Raw genomic sequence first — 7,957 nt, 5'->3', positions numbered from 1 at the left:
TGAACAAGCCTCTCCCACAAAACAACCCTCTCCACACAAATCTCCTGAACCAACATCTGAACACAAATCTCCTGAACCTACCCCTGCACATCAATCTCCTGAATCAACTCCTGAACCCAATCCTAACCCAAGTGCTGAACATGTTTCTCCTGAACGTATTCACACTTGTGCTCCTAACCCTTCAGAAGCAGATGTTGTTATCATTGACAACCCTGCTAATGAATCATCTAAACACTCTCCCATTCCCAATATCTCACCCTCATCCTCTGACCTATTTGGTAACCTCTCCAATCAGCTTTATGATGATTTACTTAGGTTGTCACATATTAAGGACAGGTTCTTGGTTTGTCCCTCTGATGTGGATATGGAGGTTTCACTCCTCAAGGCCAAAATCTGTAATGCTCTGGATGCAGTGGGTGATGATATCAAGTCTGTTATTGGAAAACGGGATTTGGAGGTGGTTCATCTGATGAAGGAAGGCTTAGCAAGGGCTGGTTTGAAAAGATTAACTATGTATAGTCATGAAGAGAATGAGCGTGCCAAGTTTGCTGCTGTATCTGCTGCTGTGAGGCGTCTGACTGCTTTTAAGGAGTGCTGGATTGATTCCAAACTTTTCAAGAGTCTTGAAGATCAGAGGATTGAAAATGAACGTATGGCTGAAGCTGCTGCAAGGATTGCCCAACTAGCTGATGAGCTGAACCAAGAGGATGCTCCGGATGCTGATGTTCTTATGATTGATTATCAAGAGGATGGTGAACCCTCCTCTGATAAAGGAAAAGCTCCCATGGACTCAGATCAGCTAAGGGTTCTTCAGGATGCATTGAGGCAACAACAAGAAGCTCTTGAGAGGCACAGATCAAATCATCAGAACTTAGAGTCCAAGGTGGACAAGCTTGACTCCAAAGTGGACTCCCTGAACGACAAATTTGACATCCTCTTAGCTTTTCTTCAAAAACCCTAGGCTTCTATGCACTCTATGTTATTAATGTTTTATTTATCTTTAGTATCTTCTGAACATTTTTTTGTCTCTTTGGATTTCATCATTGATATTTTTGGTTCGTTACTTTATATTTTGGAGTGGTTTATTTTTATTTTTATTTTTATAAACAAGAAAATAAGAACACAAGCTGAATTTAAAAGAAAATTTTTATTGATAATCTGACAATGATGAGTACATTGGTAAAGAGAAAAAGACGACCTAATCCTAGTCAGATGGATAATAATCAGAAGAAATCTCAGATTTCTCCTCAGCATCATCTGATGAAATTTCTATAGGCTCTAGGTTCTGCTCTTCTTCTTCATCTTCTTGTTCCTCTTCTGGAACATAGCCAGCCAAGAACTCAACATAGTCAGCGTCATCTTCATTTTCCTCAGCTTCAGAGTCTGATGAGATGATTATAATTTCAGCATCTCGTGGTTTCTTATTATCTTCTTTATCTTCTTCATCTTTTTCGAGTTTCTCTTCTTCTTTCTTTCTACGAACCTCTGCAATACGTGCACTAAATCTTTTCATTCTTCTTGATTCTTCTTGATATAATTGTTTCTATTTTGTTGTGAAGAATGTTTGTTAACAAAGTTCACCTTTTATAGACTTTTTGGCGCGTTGGTTTTTGCTTTTGAAATAAATTCACCTGTGTAACAACCAATTTCCTTCTTTGACTGTCTTGGTTATCTAAATTTTCTTACTTTTTGATAATGACAAAAGGGGGAGTAGTTACGCATTAATTGAAAGTTGATAAGTTTCAAAAAAGCTGAAACCACTTTTGTTTGTTAAATTATTAAAAGTTATTTTTTAAATTGTTTTACGTATTTCAATGCAGAGATTAAGTAATTTAAAACTGAAATTAAATTTCATAAGTAAGGATAAGTTAAAAGTGCAATTTTAACTTAGCCTTATGAGACTCAGGGGGAGAGCTTGCAAACCTCTCGCTCTGAAGAAAAATGTGAAATTTGTTTCACTTTAAATACTTAAGTCTTATACTAAATTAAATTTTCATGGATAAAACTTAAAGCTTAGGCTTTATGGAGTATCAATCTTAGGGGGAGCTTGCAAACCTCATAAACCTAAGAGAAACATGATAAGTTAATTTAACAACAATTGTCAATTAATACTTATGTTTGTCATCATCAAAAAGGGGGAGATTGTTGGAACAAAATCGATTTAAAAATGTTTGCCCCTAAATCTATTAAGGTTTTGATGATAACAAAGTATTAATAAACAATTGGAAGGACTAAAAATTTATTTTAAGTGTGCAGATATTAGCTTCAGATAAGCTCTGAGTGAAGCTCAGAAGATATGTATTCAGAAGTTTACAAGCGCTCAGAAGATGTTGAGCTTCAGAAGTTATAACCTTCAGATGATGAAGTCGTCAGAACTTCTTAAGGTCTTAGCCCCATCAAACTCTGAAGATCTTCTTGAAGTCTGTGAAGATTCTCTTTTGCAAGTCAACTCTTCTACCAATGAAGAAAAGGACCTTTCAAGCTTGATCAGAACAGCTACTCTCTTTTTGTCTGTCCACTCTTGAGAACGTGGTACATCAGACTTGTTAGCTGAATAAGGAAAGTCTTCTCTGCACATGGTCAAAGTATCTGAAACTCTTACTCAGTTTTAGAAACAACCAAACTGCATCAAGACAAGCTGCTTGAAGACAAAAAGGTTATCTACTTCAACGGTCATTTCTGCAACGACTCTTTTCTAGCTGTATATATACTAGAAGGATCAGTTGTATTATAAGAGAGATTATCAAGGATTTAACACGCGCTGAACGAAACTCTGAATTCTGTGCATACAAGCTCTGAACCTCTGATCTAGTGTTTTTGCACTTGTAGTTCAAATACTTTGTACTCATTGTATTTGCTCTTTTAGGTTCTCCTAAGAGCAGTTGTATACTTTCATCTACTTTACTATCTCTAGTACTTGAGGAAACTTAAGCTTGTGTGCTTAAGTGTGAAGTCTTAAGCTTGTGTGCTTGAGCATTGTTGTGAAGTCTCTTGCTTGTGTGCTTGAGCATTTGTAATCTTGTGTGATTATAGTGAACTCCCTTGGAAGTGCAAGGGGACTGGACTACTCTCGTTTTGTGAGAGGAACCAGTATAAATTTGCTTGTGTGCTTTCTCTCTCTCTCTCTCTCTCTTGTTATTATTTGTGTTACTTATCCGCTGCTAACGTAGTTGAGTTAAGAACTTTGAAAAAGTTTTAACTTAGCTTAAACACAATTCAACCCCCCCTTCTTGTGTTTTCACACCTTCAGTATATATATATATATATATATATATATATATATATATATATATATATATATATATATATATATATATTCTCATACTATAACACCTTCAACAAGATTGAAATCTATTAAAAAATAGGCATCTTTCACATTTCAATGTTTCATGTTAACAACTTCACCACAATTGGACTTAATTTACTCAGAGGTGTGTATAAACTTTCATTCTATTTTGTGATTTATTATCTTTATTCCTGAAATCGATATTGTTTTAAAACTTTATGCTAACTTTATATATATATATTGAAATTCTGGCAGACTGGTGGAAAGATGCTGCGAAAGATGCTACAGCATCTCGTACCAGTACAGAACACAATAGACAAGTTAAAAATAAATTAAGTGCAGGAAGATAAATAAGACAAATCGTTTGTTAACCCAGTTCGGTACAACGTCACCTAATCTGGAGGATTACCAATCCAGGAATGAATTCACTATAATAGCTCTAGTTCAAAGCCCTCGACCAACACTCGGTACTTGACTTCTCGCCTTGACACTACCCGTGCAATCCTATCTAATAACCTCTTAGATAATGAGACCCCGTCCCAAATTACCTCTAACAACACGTACCATGTTGCTGTCAACTTTATAACGATCAAAGATGGAGACACCCTCCTAAGAAACTAATACCTAGCCAATACTTGACTAAGTTCACAATTTGGAGTTGCTTACAAGCTTCCTCCAAGTACAATACTCAACTCATTACCTATAGGTTTCTGAGTGAGGACATAGTGACCATCTCACAACCCGAGTGGTTCACTTACACCAACTCTCCTAGAGAGTGGCTCAAAGACACGAAACCTTAAAGACTACATCTTGATGAACAATGGCTTCAGTGCACAACTAGGTCTGAGTCTTCATGTATTTATAGCCTTGAATTGTCTTGATGTGCAAGCTAGGTCTTCAAACAAACACAGCTGGAGTATTACGGTCAGCCCTAAATTAATTTCAAAAATATAACTTATTTTTTGTTTCACGCAACAAAAACAAATTATATTTTTGTTTTAAATAATAGGCTTAACTATACATTTGGTCCCTTACGTTTATTTTAGGTTTCAATTTGGTCCCTTACGTTTAAAAAGTATCAATTTGGTCCCTTACGTTTATTTTAGGTTTCAAGTTGGTCCTTTCCGTCAATTTTGTCACATGTGGCAGTCAATTTGCATACGTGGACTGACACGTGGCATTTGGACACGCTGACACGTGTACTGTTCAAACGGTGTTAGTGACAAAACTAACGGAAATGACTAATTTGAAACTTAAAATAAACGTAAGGGACCAAATTGATACTTTTTAAACGTAAGAGACCAAATTGAAACCTAAAATAAACGTAAGGGACCAAATGTGTAGTTAAGCCTAAATAATACAAACAACCTTCCAGAAACTTGAGGAGCAAAGCTTCAAATAAACAGTTGGAATCATCTTCATTGGCCAGCTCACAAGATTAATTTCAAAAATATATCTAGTTTTTTTTTTCTTCACGCACAAAAACACAAAAATATAATCAAGTTATATTTTTGTTTTAAATAATATTCCTTAAGCCCACTTCCTGAAGCTTGGAGAACAAGGCTCGTTTTGGTTAGACGCACATGCTTGCATATATAATTGAAGCAAATCTTGACTGAGATTTGAAATAAAAATTCTGCACGAAAACAGAGCATCAGGATGCTGTACGATGATGCTACAGCATCTCTGTCCAGCATCTGGCTATAACTTGTTTTTGCAAAATGCAGCCAACATAAAAACCTCAACATATATAAACAGGTCCTTTGAATCCCAATCTTTTATCTGATCGGGAGAAGTTGGTTAATGATTTGCAAATTAGATATCGGACCTATTGCGTTGAGTTTTGCATAACCGAAGTTAGTATAGTTCCAAATTTTTTAATAGATTGTTTTTTACACCAAAATTCTCAATTATTTATATTTAATTTAATTTTATATGTTATTTCTATTAAAATTATGTTATCGAGTATTGATATTAGGATTTTCACACACGACACAATTTTGCATTTAGTGAGTGATTTCTATAATATTTAGATTTAGATTGATACTTAACAAGGAATAAATAATATGCAGTATTCATCGTTTCATAGAACATTGTTAAATGGAAAAAACTCAAATTTCTTTTTTCCTAACATTTCTATTGTTCATTGATTTTATAGGGTGCAGTGATGCTTCCGAATATGTTTTCTACTGATTTTCGACACGAAATTTATCGTTTCGCAATTTTGGTAGATCCGTTCGCAAATCAATTTGAAGTATTAATCGAAAAAATTAACAATAATATTTATTTAACGAATGGCTGGTATGCTTTAAAATATTTTTACAATATCAGTCGTATCGGGGTTTGGGTTACATTGGTATACACTAGAAGAGGACAATTTGGTATAATTTTAAGGGATAGGTTTCGTGCAGTTATAAATTCATACTCATTATTTTGATTTTAACATTGCAGATTTAATATTAACCGATGATCAATTGATACAATATGTACTAGCAGATATTGAGATGATGTTACGTAGTTGTGGGAAGAGTTTAAAAGATTATCCTTCAATGCCTAGAGCAGACACATCATTAGTTCCTGATATACAAAATAGTTTAATACACGACGAATTGAATTATAACAGACAATCATTAGCTGAGGAACATGTTAGATGATGTCAACTATGACTTCAGAGCAACGTAAAGTATATGACTCAATCATGACAAGAGTTAACGAAAACAAACCTGGTGTATTTTTTCTTTATGGTTATGGCAGTACAGGGAAGACATTTATCTGGAGGGCCATGTCAGCCGCATTACGCTCAAAAGGTGAAATAGTTTTAACAGTTGCCTTAAGTGGGATCGCTGCATTTCTTATACCTGGCGGTAGAACAACACATCCAAGGTTTTGTATTCCTCTAAATGTTGACGAGTTTTCAACATGTACCATAGTTTCTAAAAGCCCTTCGGCGCTATTAATACAAAAAGCAAAGCTCATTATATGGGATGAAGCACCAATGATGCACAAACACTGTTTCGAAGCTGTTGATCGAACTTTAAAAGATATTCTTAAGTCTGTTGATGAAAAAAATAAACATATTCCCTTCGGTGGAAAAGTTGTTGTTTTTGGCGGAGATTTTAGACAAATTCTACCAGTAATACACAAAGGTACAAGGCCAGAAGTTGTTCATGCTACTATTAATTCTTCGGTTCTTTGGAATCTTAAGTTTTAACATTGAGTAAAAACATGAGGCTTCTCGGTGGTGCTTCGAGTGCAGACGTTGAACAAAGAAGATTGTTTTCTGAATGGATTTTGGGTGTTGGCGATGGAGAAATTGGAGATGACAACGACGATGATTTAGAACTTCACGTTACATCATATTTATTGATTCCAAATTCATGTGATACTCTTGCTTCTATCGTTAAAAGCACCTATCCCCAACTTTTACAAAACATGAACGATATAACGTATTTCCAAAATTGAGCTATACTAGCTCCTAAAAATTCAATAGTCGACACAATAAATGATTATATGTTGGATTTAATTCATGGTGAAGAAAAAACATATTTGAGTTATGATACTCCACTCACACAAAATGTAGACGGTCAAACAGTGGATGATGTTCATACTCCCGAATTTTTGAACACGATTTCTACGTCGGGACTTCCAAATCACAAGTTGAGACTTAAAGTTGGAGTTCCAGTTATGCTATTAAGGAATTTGAATCAAAAATTAGGATTATGCAATGGAACAAGGCTTATTATTTAGAGATTGGGAAAACGTGCTCTTGAAGGAAAAATTATTACAGGAAGTAATATTGGTGATCAGGTTTTCATACCTAGATTTTCTCTGACACCATCTGACGTGAGAATTCCTTTTAAATTTCAACGGAGAAAATTTCCTATAATAATTTATTTTGCGATGACTATTAATAAGAGTTAGGGACAATCTTTAAAGCATGTGGTCTATAAGGAAGTCTTCTGTAATATAACATAATTTTCTTTGTATGAATATTTATCCAAATTATTGTTGAACTATCGTTTAATGTTACTCAACTTTTTTCATATACCTTACATTATTGGAATTATCATATCTTATTTAACCATTATATATCTTACAGCTAATCAGACCCGTTCACCGCACGGGTCGATGTTCTAGTATGTTATATTTTAGTACCTTCCAAAGCTTGACATTTTTTTTTCTTCTTATTTCCACTCAGTTATTCACCAGAACATATCCACATGAATTTCATTCATCTCTTTGGGTAATAACATGTAGCATAATGTTGCGCAAGAGTTGAAATACATCTTAAACATTTCTTGACAACAACTCCACTTTAAAAAGTACACCTTCCACCGATTTAGAAATCACATCATTGTTGAAATCAAATCAACAATGGTCTCTTTGACTCAAGGACGACATGAAAAAAATATAATTTAAAATCTATATACTTGTTCTTGATATTAGCACAAAAGTCAGCTTATGAACTACTTTTTTAAAATAAAATGAAAGTGCAGTGACAAAATGAAAGGTTTTTAAAATACAGGGACTAAAACTCAAATGACCCGTAAGTACATGGACCTTTTGCATATTTAAGCCCCAAACGAATTATGTAAATTCTGATTTTGGATAAATTGTAATTATATAATTTGCTTACTTCATATCCTGCAGGCTGCACTAATACTATGCTGA

The 7,957-nt window shown here is 34.4% G+C and overlaps 1 pseudogene; it reads left to right on the top strand.

Moving 5' to 3' along the window:
- The first annotated feature begins 5,742 nt into the window (after nucleotides 1–5,742).
- Nucleotides 5,743–7,957, top strand: LOC123905173 (annotated as a pseudogene).

Source organism: Trifolium pratense, linkage group LG2, assembly GCF_020283565.1.
Source record: "Trifolium pratense cultivar HEN17-A07 linkage group LG2, ARS_RC_1.1, whole genome shotgun sequence".
NCBI lineage: Eukaryota > Viridiplantae > Streptophyta > Magnoliopsida > Fabales > Fabaceae > Trifolium > Trifolium pratense.
Note: the sequence above shows the minus strand (reverse complement) of the source record. Positions and strands in the feature narration are given on the sequence as shown.